Source organism: Scardinius erythrophthalmus, assembly GCF_964197995.2.
Source record: "Scardinius erythrophthalmus genome assembly, chromosome: 3".
Lineage (NCBI taxonomy): Eukaryota > Metazoa > Chordata > Actinopteri > Cypriniformes > Leuciscidae > Scardinius > Scardinius erythrophthalmus.
In genome coordinates, this window is record NC_138223.1 from 58,960,657 (window position 1) to 58,977,024 (window position 16,368).

At 45.3% G+C, this 16,368-nt stretch overlaps 1 protein-coding gene across 1 annotated transcript in view; it reads right to left on the bottom strand.

The window, feature by feature from the left end:
- Positions 1-16,368, bottom strand: part of LOC308687555 (uncharacterized protein) — a 100,705-nt gene that overhangs the window by 2,117 nt on the left and 82,220 nt on the right. The gene's annotated exons all lie outside the window — the stretch shown is intronic.

Below are 16,368 nucleotides of genomic sequence, written 5' to 3' on the forward strand. Positions count from 1 at the left end.
TATATTGTTCTTTTTATGAGCTATGGTTTCTTCTGTCAAAATGAATTCTGTGATTAGGTTAGTCCAATTGGTGAAATGGCAAGATGATTTTGATTTCCAGTTTTGAAAGATTATTTTTTTAGCGATTGCTAGAAAAACAAGGACTGGGGTTTTGTATTTAGAAGGGATGGGGGTATCTGAAGTATCTCCTAGGAGACAGAGTGCAGGAGACAGTGGGACTCTGCAGTCCAGGATCGAAGATAGTGTGTTGGTTAATGTGGTCCAGAGAGAGTGAACAGGCTGGCAGAGCCAGGTGGCGTGGAGATAGGTGTCCTTGCTCCCAAAGGTGCACTGTGAGCAGGTGTCCGTGTCAGATAATCCCATTTTAAATAGTTTGCTCTGAGTGATGTGGGTTCTGTGGATGGTTTTATATTGTATGAGTTGTAAATTGGTGTTGGTGGTCATAGTAAAGGTATTTCTGCAGATCTGTGTCCAGAAATCCGGGTCGGGAGATAGCGTGAGGTCGCAGTTAATGTTAATTTCAACGTTTATTAATACATTATTAAAATCAAAAGTTGTATCTGTCAATATTATTTAATGGACCTGAACTAACATGAACTAACAATGAACAGTTGACTAACTAACGTTAACAAATACAGTTAAAGCATTAACGAATGTTAACTAATGGGACCTTATTGTAATGTATTACCAATGTGATGAGGTTCAGTTCAATATTAATAAGGAAGGAAGAAGACACTGGTCGGCTTGAGCTGGGACGCTCGTTTTATTCATGTTTCTCAAAAATAAACAAAAGATGCGCACAAAGCGCGTTCACCGTGCACATGCACAGCAACAAACATTCAATAACTCAGAATTCTCTTTGGGCGTTTTCTCAGCTTCCAGTAGCACGCAACGAGGTCCCAGCTCGTCTCTCTCTCTCTCTCTCTCTCTATGTCGCACTCCGGCTTATATTCGGTCTCTCTACGCCAATTACTGAAATCAGACACAGGTGTTCATCATCTGCACTTGACCTACTTACGCTCCGCTCTGCTCCGTCCTCTCTCTCCCGCTACAGACTCTGCAAAACCACGCCCCCCTCGCCACATAACCCCACCGCCCGATTTAGGCTGGGGAGCCATCCGGTCTGCAGCCTCCCCCCCTCCTCCTCCTGGAGAGAAAGTCAGCCACAGCCATCTGTACACCCGGCCTGTGGATCACCTGAAAAAAGGCTGTAAAGCTAGATACGAACGAGTGATCCGTGCGTTGGTATCCTTCATGCGGTGGAGCCACTGCAGGGGAGCGTGGTCCGAACAGAGGGTGAACTGCCGCCCCAGGAGGTAATAGCGGAGGGTGAGAACGACCCATCTGATGGCCAAACACTCCTTCTCTATGGTGCTGTACATCGTCTCTCTCTTAGAGAGCTTTTGACTGATGTACAGCACTGGCCGCTCTTCACCCTCCACCTCCTGGGACAGGACAGCGCCCAACCCACTGTCCGACGCGTCTGTCTGTAGGATAAAGGGGAGAGAAAAGTCAGGAGCATTTAAGAGCGGACCGCCACACAGAGCAGCCTTTATCTGGGTGAAAGCCTGCTGACACTGCTCCGTCCACTGGACCCTATCTGGTGCTTCCTTTTTAGTTAAATCAGTCAGGGGGCTGGCAGGTTCCGAAAAATTAGGTACAAACCTTCTATAATAACCTGCCAGCACCAGGAACTGTCTAACCTCCTTTTTGGTCTTGGGTCTTGGTCGCAACTGCTGCCGTCTTGTCAATTTGTGGACGCACCTGTCCATGACCCAAGTGGAAACCCAGATATCTTACTTCCACCCGCCCGATTGCACACTTCTTCGGATTGGCCGTGAGCCCAGCTCTTCTCAGCGTCTTCAGGACAGCTCGCAAATGCTGCATATGTCGGTGCCAATCACCACTATAAATGATGATATCATCCAGGTATGCAGCGGCATATGCAGCATGCGGCCGGAGAATTCTGTCCATCAGACGCTGAAAGGTGGCCGGAGCCCCGAACAGCCTGAGCGGAAGAGTAACAAATTGGTGTAATCCGAACGGCGTTGTGAAAGCTGTTTTTTCTTTGGTCATGGGAGATAAGGGGATCTGCCAATAACCCTTAGTTAAGTCCAGTGTCGAATAAAAACGAGCAGTGCCTAGTCGATCAAGCAATTCGTCAACCCTAGGCATTGGATATGCGTCGAATTTCGACACAGCATTCACCTTTCTGTAATCCACACAGAACCGTACTGAGCCGTCCGTTTTAGGAACTAAAACTATCGGGCTCGCCCAGTCACTGCTGGATTCCTCTATTACTCCCATTTCTAGCATCGCTTCTAATTCACTTTGAACCACTTTTTTCTTGTGTTCTGGTAATCTATACGGCCGGCTGCGAACAACCACGCCCGGCTCAGTCTCAACATGGTGCTGAATGAGATTCGTTCGACCAGGCAAGGGTGAAAACACATCAGCAAAATCTGCTTGTATTGATTTTATGTCAGTGAGCTGCAAGGGTGAGAGGTGGTCTCCTCCAGGGGGCCAGAGTGAGAGATTGGGACTTTGAACTCACTTCTGGATGGAGATCCTCCTCCCCACTCACTACCGTCACCAGCATCACTGACTCCGCCTCAGACCATTTTTTAAGCAGGTTGAGGTGATATATTTGATGTGCTCCGCCCCTATCCGTTCGAGCTACCTCAAAGTTGAGATCACCAACTCGCCGTGTAACCTCGAAGAATCCTTGCCACTTCGCGAGTAATTTTGAACTAGAAGTAGGGAGTAATACAAGCACTTTATCTCCCGGTGCGAATTGACGTAGTCTAGCCCCCCTGTTGTACAACCGACTCTGCTTGTCCTGTGCCTGTAACAAATTCTCCATTGATAGCCGCCCCAAAGTGTGGAGTTTTGTTCTCAGGCCCATGACATATTGAATTTCATTTTTGCTATTAGAAGGTCCGTCCTCCCAAGTCTCTCTAAGGACATCTAACACCCCATGGGGCTGACGTCCATAGAGAAGCTCGAAGGGGGAAAACCCCGTGGAGGCTTGCGGGACCTCCCGTACAGCGAACAAGAGGGGTTCTAACCACTTATCCCAATTTTTGGCGTCTTCCTGTACGAACTTACGAATCATGGATTTTAACGTGCGGTTAAACCGTTCGACCAGCCCGTCTGTCTGTGGGTGATAAACACTTGTTCGAATCGATTTAATGCCCAACAATTCGTAAAGCTCGCGAATAGTACGTGACATAAACGCCGTGCCCTGATCGGTGAGGATTTCTTTTGGAATCCCCACCCGGGAGATTAATTGAAACAGTGCGCTCGCCACACTCTTAGCAGAAATAGTGCGGAGAGGCACTGCTTCAGGATACCGCGTTGCATAATCCACCAGAACTAATGCAAAGTGGTGTCCTCGCGCTGACCATTCTAATGGCCTGATGAGGTCGATACCAATTCGTTCGAAGAGGACCTGCATTAATGGTAGGGGGCACAATGGTGCTTTTGGGGTGGCCGGTGGATTCACCAACTGACATTCACGACAAGACGCGCACCACCTGCGCACGTTCTCGTGAATGCCCGGCCAAAAGAACCGGGCCATGAGACGGTTTAGTGTAGCCGTTTGTCCTAAATGCCCGGCCATTGGATTACAATGAGCCGCCTGGAAAAGCATTTCCCGACGGCTTCTTAGTATCAGTAACTGGGTTGTATCTTGCTTTGTCTGGGCGTCTTGGGTCACCTGATACAACTTATCTTTTAAAATTGAAAAATAAGGATAGGAGAGCGGTTGTTCAGGACGAAGGAGCTGACCGTCGATAGAACGAACTTGATCAAAGGCATTTTTCAGCGTTTCAGCCCGTGACTGTTCCAGGGGAAAATCATCATGCTCAGGGAGGATGTTTTGCTCCAGAGCACTCTGTTCCCCTGAAACAGGCTCCGGAGGTTCCGGTTTAGCTTCTCCCAACTGTGCAACCGCTATTCTACTCTTCTCTCTTTTCCCCCAAGAGGCATCCAAACATAAATATCCCAATAATTTATTGAATGAGGGCCAATTAGTACCCAAAATTATCGGATACTGGAGGTGCGGATTAACTGCCACCTCTATTCTGTATTGGACCACATTGGACCACATTGTTTCGCATGCGCATGCGTCGCGTCTGAACACGTTGTTGTCTTTGGAGCTCCATCGATTGATTTATAATTCTTGCTTTCTCTTTAAACTCACTTACAACGAACATTTTCTACTTTTCCTCACCTCATAGTTACAACGCGGACTGTTGAGCAGACGCGTCTCAAGCCTAGTGATCCAACGCTGGATACTCTTATAGGTTACGTCCGTGGATCACGGCTGAACGCGTCTTCTCCGCACTCATTTACAAACAAACATTTTTTCGTCTATCGTGCGTCTACTCTACACCCGTACCATAGATAGCATCACTGGTAGCGTCGTTGCTAACTTAACGTACTGTCCATCTGTTAAAATGGCGAATATATCAGATGTAAGTAGTCTACCTTTTGGTGCAGGTGAAGACACATTTGAGCTGCACGCGGTGCAGTCCGAGCTGGAAGCTGTTGAGAAACAGATCCACGACCTTTTAGTGAGACAAGCCGAGCTGATAGACCGGCGTTTGGCTCTTGAAACATCACGCGCCGATGCACACAAATCAGTGATTAACGTTACTAACCCGCTGACTCCGACCTCGTCTACTCCGTGCGTTACTCAGCATCGGTCCCGCGCGCCGAGGTCGCGATCAGCCATGGTCTCGTTCACTCCGGCTCCAACATGCTACCACGAAGCCTGGATATTTCCGCAGCGGAAGACGCGAGTCAGGTCTAGACCAAGAAAACTGTCTCCGACCCTCCCGGTTTTCGAGATATCCACACAAAACCGCTTCTCCCCTCTTCGCGAAACAGAACGCGATGCTGTGATCATCGGCGATTCCATCATTCGACACGTACACGCTACGTTAAACAAAAATAAGGTGCATAGTCACTGCTTTCCTGGTGCTCGTGTTTCTGAAATCGCCGCTCGCGTTCCCGAGATTCTGAACGAGCGCGTCGGAACTGTGGTCTTGCACGCAGGAGTGAACGACATCAGGCTGCGCCAGACGGAGGTTCTGAAGAAAGACTTCAGGAATCTGATCGATACGGTACGCAGCACATCGCCTGATATAACGATCATTGTGTCAGGACCGCTTCCCACGTACCGACTAGGTCATGAAAAGTTTAGTAGATTATTCGCGCTAAATGAATGGTTAATGTCATGGTGCAGTGAGCAGAAACTGCTCTTTGTAAATAATTGGAATCTGTTTTGGGAGCGTCCTAGGCTTTACCGTGCTGATGGCTTACACCCAAGCAGATTCGGATCGGATCTTCTGTTAGATAACATCTCCAAAATGTTAAATACCTTTTGACTAGTAACCAAAAGTCCAAATCATAGTCTCTGCTGCACCAATTTAACTGATATAAATAGTGTTGAACATTGCATAGAAACTGTGTCTATTCCTCGTTTAGTGAGATCAAATAATAAATCTACTGCAGGATCTAGAAAAAATCTAATTGTTATTAAACCAGAGAATGTTGCTATTAGTAATCAAAAACAATTTCTAAAGCTAGGTCTTCTAAACATTAGATCACTCACACCTAAGGCAGTTATTGTAAATGAAATAGTCACAGATAATAGCTTCGATGTACTTTGCCTTACTGAAACCTGGCTTAAACCAAATGATTACTTCGGTCTAAATGAGTCTACTCCATCAGGATACTCCTATAAGCACGAACCCCGTCTGATTGGTCGTGGCGGCGGTGTTGCAACAATCTATAGAGATATTCTCAATGTTACTCAGAAAACGGGCTATAAGTTTATTTCCTTTGAAGTACTTGTACTAAATGTTACGCTCTTAGATGTTAGAAAAACATCCCTATTATCTCTAGCCTTGGCTACCATATATAGACCGCCTGGGCCTTACGCTGATTTCCTAAAAGAGTTTGCAGATTTTCTCTCAAACCTATTAGTTAATTTCGATAAAGCATTAATTGTTGGAGACTTTAATATCCACATAGATAATTCAAATGATGCGCTAGGGGCTGCGTTTACAGATTTATTAAACTCCTTTGGGGTTAAGCAAAACGTTACCGGACCAACTCATCGTTTTAATCATACACTCGATTTAATTATATCACATGGAACCGATCCAACCGATATAGATATCATTCCACAAAGTGACGATGTCACTGACCATTACATGGTAACTTGCATATTACGTACCCCTGTAATATATCATGCTGCGCCGCGTTATCGATTAGGTAGAACAATCCTTCCATCCACCATAGATAATTTTTCAAATAGCTTATCTGATCTGTCTCAGCTGCTGCCTGAACCCAAACAAACAGATGAACTTGAGGAATTAACTAGCATTATGAGCACCATTCTCTCTGGAAAATTGGATATTGTTGCACCCATTAGACTAAAAAAGGTCAGAGAGAAAAGTAAAGCACCATGGTACAACAATACTACGCATGTTCTAAAGAGAGAAACCCGTAATTTAGAGCGTAAATGGAAAAAAACTAACTTAGAGGTCTTTAGAATCGCGTGGAAAGACAGTATATCACGTTATAAAAAGGCCCTAAAAGAGGCCAGAGCTGAGCATCTCCGCAAACTAATAGAAAACAACCATAACAATCCTAGGTTCTTATTTAACACCGTGGCTAGACTAACAAATAAACAGATGTCTCCTGAACAAAATATTCCGTTAGAGTTTAGTAGTAATGATTTCATTAAGTTCTTCACTGAGAAAATAGAAAACATCAGAACCACAATTGTAAACGTTCAATCCTCAATCGTGCCTTATAATTCAGCCTCAACTATCACCCCGCAAGAACAATTACAGTGCTTTACAACTATAGAACAAAAAGAGTTAAATAAACTTATCACTTCATCTAAAACAACAACATGTTTACTAGATCCTATACCAACTAAACTATTGAAAGAAGTGTTACCTGTAGTGGAAGAGCCTCTCCTCAATATTATTAACTCGTCTTTATCATTAGGTTATGTTCCAAGAACATTTAAACTGGCAGTTATAAAACCTCTCATTAAGAAACCACAATTAGATCCACATAATCTAGCAAATTATAGACCCATTTCAAATCTACCTTTTATGTCTAAAATACTAGAAAAAGTTGTGTCCGCTCAATTGGGCTCCTTCTTGCAAGAAAATGACACCTATGAAAAGTTTCAGTCTGGGTTCAGGCCGCATCATAGCACTGAAACTGCGCTCGTTAAAATCACAAATGATTTACTTTTAGCTTCTGACCAAGGCTGTATCTCAATACTAGTTTTACTTGATCTTAGTGCTGCGTTCGATACTATAGATCATACAATACTCTTAGATCGACTACAAAATTATACTGGTGTTCAAGGACAAGCATTAAGCTGGTTAAGATCGTATTTATCTGACCGCTACCATTTTGTTTATTTAAATGGAGAAAAATCGATCATAACTCCAGTAAACTATGGAGTGCCGCAGGGATCTGTGTTAGGCCCTCTGTTATTCTCAATATATATGCTGCCACTTGGAAATATTATAAGGAAACATGGAATTAGTTTCCATTGTTATGCTGATGACACTCAAATCTATATTTCATCACGGCCAGATGAAAACGCTAAATTATCCAAATTGACAGAGTGTGTTAAAGATATAAAAGATTGGATGACGCGCAATTTTCTTTTATTAAATCCAGATAAGACAGAGGTAATACTTATCGTAAAAACCACCCACAAAACCTCTCACAATACAACTTTAACATAGTAGGATGTCCTGTTACTTCATCCTCTACAGTAAAAGACCTGGGTGTTATACTTGACTGCAACCTGTCTTCTGAAAATCATATTTCATATGTTACAAAAACAGCCTTTTTCCACCTTAGAAACATTGCTAAGCTACGTAATATGCTATCAGTTTCTGACGCAGAAAAGTTAGTTCATGCATTCATGACCTCGAGACTAGATTACTGTAATGCTTTATTAGCTGGTTGTCCTGCATCCTCAATAAACAAGCTACAGTTAGTCCAAAATGCCGCCGCTAGAGTTCTAACTAGATCAAGAAAATATGATCATATAACACCAATTTTATCATCACTACATTGGTTACCTATAAAGTCCCGTATTAATTACAAGGTATTGCTACTGACTTATAAAGCCCTAAACGGCTTAGCTCCAGTCTATTTAACCGATCTTCTATCGCCCTATAATCCATCGCGCTCTTTAAGGTCACTAAATTCGAGGCTTTTGGTCATACCTAGGATATCCAGATTCACCAAAGGAGGGAGAGCATTTTCACATTTAGCTCCAAAACTCTGGAATAGTCTTCCGGATACTGTTCGTTGCTCAGACTCGCTCTCCCAGTTTAAAACTAGATTAAAGACGCATCTCTTCAGCCAGGCATTCATATAATACTTTTAATCTTACAGTTAAATCCGGTCTCTAGTTCATAAACGCCAGAGGAGAACTGGCCCCCGACTGAGCCCGGGTTCTCCCAAGGTTTTTTTTTCTCCATTAGGTCACCTGATGGAGTTTTTCGGTTCCTTGCCACTGTTGCCTTTGGCTTGCTCAGTTGGGGATATTTGGATATTTAATTTAACTAATCAATCAACGATACTATTGATCAGCATTACCAAACATGGACGTTCCATTAGAAACAAACATTGATGTATTGTTTTAATTTATTACTGTGAAGCTGCTTTGATACAACCTATGTTGTGAAAAGCGCTATATAAATAAACTTGACTTGACTTGACTTGACTATTCTATGCTTTTCTCCCCTGAATATCCACAGGCAAAATAGAATAATTCACCACTTCCCCGTGCACACACCGAACTTTAACCATGCGGCTATTATCCAATGCCCTAGGTTGAATCAGACTTTGATGGATGGAGGATTGGTTACATCCTGAATCCACCAGAGCCTGATATGTACCCCCCTTGATACTCACTGGTATTTGGTATTGGCCAGCTTGATCGAGGGCAGCCTGTGGCGCGTCGGGGACCCGGATCAGTATCCCCACCTCCATCACTGGACATCTGTCAATAAAATGTCATGGATCCCCACAACGCCAACAGGCCGGCCCTGGCGGCAGGAAGCGGGTCAAGCGATTGGCGTGGAGAGAGCGGTGATGGAGTGGGCGGTGTGAAGAATCCCGAGGTCGAACTCCCTCCCCTGGGAGGAACCCTGGGTGCAGCTGTTGGCTCCGCCGAGTAACCCGTTCTCCACCTGGGCGCTGGCTTCGGCAGGAGCCCTCCACGGGACCTAGGAAGGGGAACAGGTTTGGAGAGAGAGAGGGGAGGGGGAGAGAGAGAGAGAGAGAGAGATGCGGATGGTAGAGGGTCACCAACCCCTGGGCACGCCATCATCTGGTCTTCCGCCAGCTGGATGGCCTGGTTCAGCGACGTCGGGCGGTGGCACTGGACCCACTGCGCAGTCTTCCTAGGCAGCCTGGCCACGAACTGCTCCAGTACCACACGATCGTTCATATCCTCGACGTCGCTACTGTCGGCCATTAACCATTTGCGGCAGGAGTCCCGGATCTGCTGTGCCATCACGAAGGGTCGGCCGGACTCTTCCAGGGTAAGGGTCCTGAACCGCTAGCGATGTTGCTCCGGCGTCCGACCGACCCGCTGGAGGATGGCACATTTGAGGTCCTGGTAGACCAGGAGGTTTTGGACTGGCAGTTGGTGTGCGGCTACCTGCGCTTCTCCTGACAGCAGGGGGATCAGCCGCATTGGCCAGTCCCCGGTGGGCCATCCCAGAGCCTCTGCCGATTTCTCGAATAAATCCAGGAAGGCCTCCGGATCATCATGAGGCCCCATCTTGTTGAGCGGCAGAGGAGATGTACTGTCCTTAGATGAGGGGATGGCCCGAACCTCCCGGTCTACCCAGCTCCGGAACAGCTCGCGGTCTTCATGCTGGGATCGGAGGAGCTCCTCGAAGCGTTTATCCTGCTCCTCCTTGATCGCCAGCAGATGTTGGTGTTGCTCTTGGTGAAGACCGGCGAGCGACTGGATGATGTCCGCAAATGGTGTACCTGGCGGGGACTGCATGGCGGCGGCGATCTTCTTCCTTCCCGGGTTACAGCACCAGTGTGATGAGGTTCAGTTCAATATTAATAAGGAAGGAAGAAGACAGGGGTCGGCTTGAGCTGGGACGCTCGTTTTATTCACGTTTCTCAAAAATAAACAAAAGGTGCGCACAAAACGCGTTCACCGTGCACATGCACAGCAACAAACATTCAATAACTCAGAATTCTCTTTGGTCGTTTTCTCAGCTTCCAGTAGCACGCAACGAGGTCCCAGCTCGTCTCTCTCTCTCTCTCTCTCTCTCTCTCTCTCTCTCTCTCTCTCTCTCTCTCTGTCGCGCTCCGGCTTATATCCGGTCTCTCCACGGCAATTACTGAAATCAGACACAGGTGTTCATCATCTGCACTTGACCTACTTACGCTCCGCTCTGCTCCGTCCTCTCTCTCCCGCTACAGACTCCGCAAAACCACGCCCCCCTCGCCACAACCAACAATTATAATAACAGTCTATAAATATTGTAAGTCTACAATAAAAAAAAAATAAAAAAATTTGACAGGCAGTTTGACAGAGAGAAAATATAAAGCTAGTATATAATGCTGCGACTGACACTTGTGATGTCACTGACTAATAACAAACAATCTCATATAACAAACAAATATATACTATAATGAGTTTAATTTGCACATAATTGTCCAGTTATGTTTATGCTTAACTAGCCTAAATGAACTCTATTTTCTCCATCAATAAGCTCAAGCTGAATAATGTGTCAAGTCTTCTATAAATCAGTGTTTTAAACTTTGGATATTTTCACAGAGGTGGACATATAAAGACCATCAGCAGTCTGGGGTGGACAGAAATGTTAATTATCAAACATAATAAATGAGTTTGATTATAAAGAACTGGACTGTTTTACTGCTTACAACACAACTGTCTACAGTTAATTGTGCTTGATTGTAATTGTCAAGTGTATTTTAACTGTGAGGTGCCCACACTTGAAAAGGACCAGACTTGGGATTTCACTCAGAATAATATTTATTTTGATCAGTTGATGTAGCAATGTAGTAGGATCAGATGGAACAGGGGAAAAACCTTTAAATAAATAAAAGAAAAAAGAAAACACAAACATTTTAAATAAACAGGTATTTTCCTAACACAGGAAAGGTCAAATGCATTTTTACAGGCAACACAGCTTGGTCTTTTACTCTGCATTTTACAAGCAACACTATACCAGTCTAAGCATTTGGTCTTATCAGTTTATCAGTATCTCTTTAAAGCATGCAGTAATAATTACTTTCAAACTTCACCTGTAACATTAACACATTTACCACATTAAATATCAAAACAGACAAAGGATTTAAATGAGAGTCTGTGAAAGAAGAGTCCACGTGAGCTCACCGATAGCCCGTCATAATCAAAAAGTCCCAGTTCCTCACAGTGAATGAGTTTGTGCCTCTACCGACCTCTTTGTCCGTCGTCCTCCAGTCAAATGATTAATGCGCGTATTTGAAACACTGAACTAGGCACGAGCTTCTAATTTCCCCAATTCAATTCACCTGGTTGAGCCTGCACCACAGTCACGTGCGGGCTGGCATGCAGAGCGAGCGCAGGGGAGGCGGCATGCAGGAGAAAGAAATGACAGGTACACGGAAGACAGCCACACCTCCACCGGGTTAGCGCGACACCTCCCACTCGATCTTTTACGTGGCGATGCCCGGAAAGATCGCACTCAAGTGGGCTGGTCTCCGACCTGATCTTCCACCGGTACGAGGACCACAAGGCGCCGGACGTCCCGATACAGAATGGTATTCAATTCGGGATCTCTGGCACCCGGTTTTGGATTTCTCACCGAAATGCTGGAGCTTAGAGAGACCCTCACATAAACATCTCGAACAACACTTCTGGAATCAGAATTCACGCCGACGACTCTTGCAAGTCTGAACTGCCCTCTCAGTGCGTTTTGGTCACAGAGCCAAACTATGTCTCCAACGGCAACGTTCCTTTCAGCAGTATTCCACTTACTGCGAATGAACAGGTTCGGACCAGCGAGTTGGCTCCAGGACTTCCAGAAATTGTTGACTATAGTTTGTACTTCTTTGAGTCTTTCAAATGGATAAATGGTGTAGTCCACAGTTTTGAAGTCTCCACTTTGTGTGGCTCGACCAAGCAACAAGTTGTTCGGCGTGATGTACTGGATGCGCTCTTCTCGGCTCTGAACTCTGGTGTCGATGGGCCTCTCATTAGCAAGATTGGCAGCTAGCTGGAGTACCAGGATCAGACCAGATCCGGGGATGGCCTCAGACAGCGGTTAACTTCTGGTAGGTAAGCAGAAAGCTTTCTGTTGACAATACGGCTCCGCACATCTCAGCTTTCACAGGATCGCCTCTGTGGTCGAGAGGGGTCAGCTTGGCTTTGGATTCGACCAGTCTCACAACAACACCATGGCTGCAGCTCCAGCGAAGATACATCACTGCGCCGTATGCGTGTTCGCTGCCATCAGAGAACGTGATGGCACTGGGCTTTGCGCAGTGATCTGGTGGAGTCAGGGATCTGGCGAAGCGAAGTTGGCTCAGGTCGGCATATTCTTCTAATAGCTTTGTGGCGTCTTTTCGGAGACCTTCAGACAAGGCACCGTCCCACGTGTCTTTTAAGCAGTACCTTACTTTAGCTTCTTGGAAAGCTCTCCTGACCAGAATGGCACCTTTTTGCTTTACAGGAGTCACAAGGCCGAGTGGGTCGTACAGGCCAGAAACTTGGCTTAGAAGCTCTCTTCTAGTGAGTGGATCAGAAATTTTTATTTCTAACTTCTTCTCTCAGCAGGTTTTGACCAAGGCGCATCTTCCTCTTTTTCTTCGAAAAATTCACTGCAACCATGACATGAAGCTTGTCATCATCGATGGTGTAACCAAGGCCAAGGGCTTTGTTGTCATCTTCCATCAGCTGGTTTGGCAGAATCATAGTCTTTGGCTCTGTTCTGGGCATTTCACTCTTGGGATCTTTCCTCCCACTTCGAAAAGAGTAGACCCAGGGCTTCATGTAGAATCCTCCAGCTTTCAGGATGTGCTCGATGTTGGCTGTGAGGCATTTCAGATGGTCAAGGTTGTTGTGCGAAGTCAGAATGTTGTCGACGCAGGCATCTTCTTCCAGCACACGTCTCTCTTCTTTGAAGTGACTGAATGAAGGCAAGTTTGCAGTCTCTCGCATGGCGACTTGGGCTATGCAACCAGCAGGTTTGTCTTCAATGTTGACTCTTGTGATGGCATAATCCTCTATTTTAGTATCTTCACTGTTATGCCACAGGAATCTGTGCAGGTGGACCTCTCGTTCTTCCAGCCAGATGGAGTTATACATCTTGCGGATGTCACCAAGGGCAGCATAGACACCAGTTCGGAACCTCAGCAGGACAGCTCTGATCGGGTTCAGGACGTCAGGACCTTTGATGAGGATGTCGTTCAGACTGAGACCTCTGTACTTTTGGCTGCTGTTCCACACTAGTCTGACTGGGGTGGAGACTGAGTGTGGATTCGGCGCGATGAGATGGCTTATGTACCACACTGGCCCGGTCCAACTCTGCAGGACGTCTTTGGACAGCTTTAGTGCAGCTCTGTTGTTCACCATCTCATGAATTTGCGCAGTATAGGCCGTCTTCCACTCAGGTTCTTTAGACAGCTGCTTCTCAGTTCTGAGGAATGTTGCTTCTACTGCTTTCTTTTTGTTTGGTAGAGTTGCTGGATCTTCTGTCCACGGATACTTAGCGTGCCAGTGTGGTTCAGTGCTGTGATCATCTCCAGTTGTGTATGTCAAACCATTTCTCACGATCTCCATCTCCCTTTCTTCTGCGAGCGTCATTTCTTTACCCCCTGGCTGGCAGTTCCCGCAGCGACACCCTCCACATCTCGGCTGGCAAGCAGCTCCAATACTTTCCCACCTCCACCACTTCAGAAAGTCTCTGCTGCTGGTGGCTGTGCTAGACTGAGCTTCGGAGTGGTCTGGATACTGGCAGGGACCTGGGTCTGTTGCAAACTCTCGATACTTGACTGCTGCAGTTCTCATAGATCTCGCGAAGTGAGTCTTGGACATGTGGGCCATCAGGATGACTTCCTAGAAGAGATCTGGATTCGTGCCCCCGACTGTCTTGCCGAGTGGACCATCCCAGAGCACCAGGTCGCCAATAGAGCGGACTTTTTGGGGCACCAGCTGGCCTTCTTTGTGGCTGATCAGAAGCTGGATCTCTCTGGGTCTAATGAGGTCTTTGAGGGGAACATCAGGGAAGATCTCCTGCAACTTATTCGGTGGAACATGTCGGTGCACTTCTGCAATTTTGTCAAGTCCGTAGCAGATCAGTAGATGAGACTTGAGGGTCCCTCTTAACGTGCTGATACGGATCTTGAGGAGGTAGTGTTTGGTTGCAACAGACACCTTCATCCCTCTGACGCCATGTAGACCAGTGTGACATCTTCACTGCGGAGGTTCAGTTTGCTTGCAGCTTTATGAGTTATATAATTCGTGTCAGACGCCAGGTCAATAAGTGTCCCGATTCTTTGCCCGTCATTGGCGGTGACGTCAAGGAGTATCAGGATCACGGGGTACTTGTGCAGACCAATCTCCTCCAGAAGGCCTCTCTTTGCTGCTCGTCGGCCTCTGCCACAACGCCAGGGCCCACACCCTCCTTCATCTGCTCGAGGTGAACCAAAAACAACTGATACCAGCTCTCAGTGATATGTGTCGGGTCCCCGTTTTGATAACAGTAACTTTCTCAAATGTTTACAGAACAAGCGGGAACCCAGTGTGCCTGTATCTTTCTCTATTGCTGTTCTATTACATGATAGAAAGTCTAAGGCCTTCAATTGCCGTACAGCAAACCTAACTAATCTGGTGCCTATTACACATCAAACTAATATTGCTGTGGGGAAAAGTAAGTCTGTTAAGTTAGCACTATTTAACATCCGCTCACTTAAAAATAAATCACTTCTAGTCAACGACTTAATAACCACAAACAACCTGGATTTTATGCTTCTAAATGAAACCTGGCTAGAAGACAGCTTCAGTGCAACAATCCTCAGTGAAGCAGCCCCTCCTAACTTTACTTTTATGAGTGTCTGCAGAGCTGTTAAGAGAGGTGGGGGTCTAGCTGCTCTTTTTAAAGATATCTATCAATGTAAGCAAATATCATTTGGAAATTACTTGTCTTTCGAATATCTGGGTATTGTGTTAAAAGGTGCTCCACGCATTTTACTTTTCATTATTCACAGGCCTCCAAAATACTCTCCAGCCTTTACTGAGGACTTTACAGAACTGTTATAAACAATTACTTCAGAGTTTGACTCTTTTGGCATTGCTGGAGATTTTAACATCCACATAGATAGTGCAGAGAACAATATGGCAAAAGAAATCAAAAGTGTTTTAAAAACTTTTGATCTGACTCAGCATGTACATGGACCCACACACAATCGTGGGCTGGTGCATTTACTTATCAGTAAGGGTCTAAACATTTCATCGATTGTTATTAAGGATGTAGCGCTGTCTGATCATTTCTGTATTTTCTTTGATATATTGATCTCTCCTGCCACTGAAGCTAGATCTGTGTCTGTCAAGAAGAGATGCTTAAATGAGAACACTAGTGTACTATTTATGAAGGCTATATCCTTAACACCAAGCATATCTGCAGACTCTGTTGATTTTCTCCTTGATTCTTTTAACTCAAAAGTTAAAAGTGTAATTGATGATATTGCTCCTGTTAAAGTCAGGAAGAAGAGTGGCAGACAAAAAACACCTTGGAGAAACTCAACAGCAGTGCAAAATATGAAAAGACAATGCAGAAAAGCAGAGCGCATGTGGCAGAAGACAAAACTTGTAGTCCATTATAACATCTACAAAGACAGCATCTATGCTTTCAATATGGAACTAGGCAAAGCTAGAAAGACTTTCTTCTCAAATATTATAAACAGTAATTTAAACAGCACACGCACTCTTTTTGCTACTGTAGAGAGACTGACAACCCCCCCAAGCCAGATTCCCAGTGAAATGCTCTCAGAGAACAAGTACAATGAGTTTGCTTCTTTCTTTTATGAGAAAATCAATAATATCAGAAAGGTGATCAGCACATCCTTGAGTTGCACTGAGGTCAGACAGATCAGATCACCTGAGAAAGTAGTTGCTATGTCTGACTTCAAAGTAATTGATGGCAAAATTTTGGAAGAAACCGTACAGCACCTTAAAACATCAACCTGCGCTCTTGACACACTTCCCACATCATTTTTCAAAAGTGTGTTAAACAGTTTAGAAGCAGATCTTCTAAAAGTGGTAAATGCCTCACT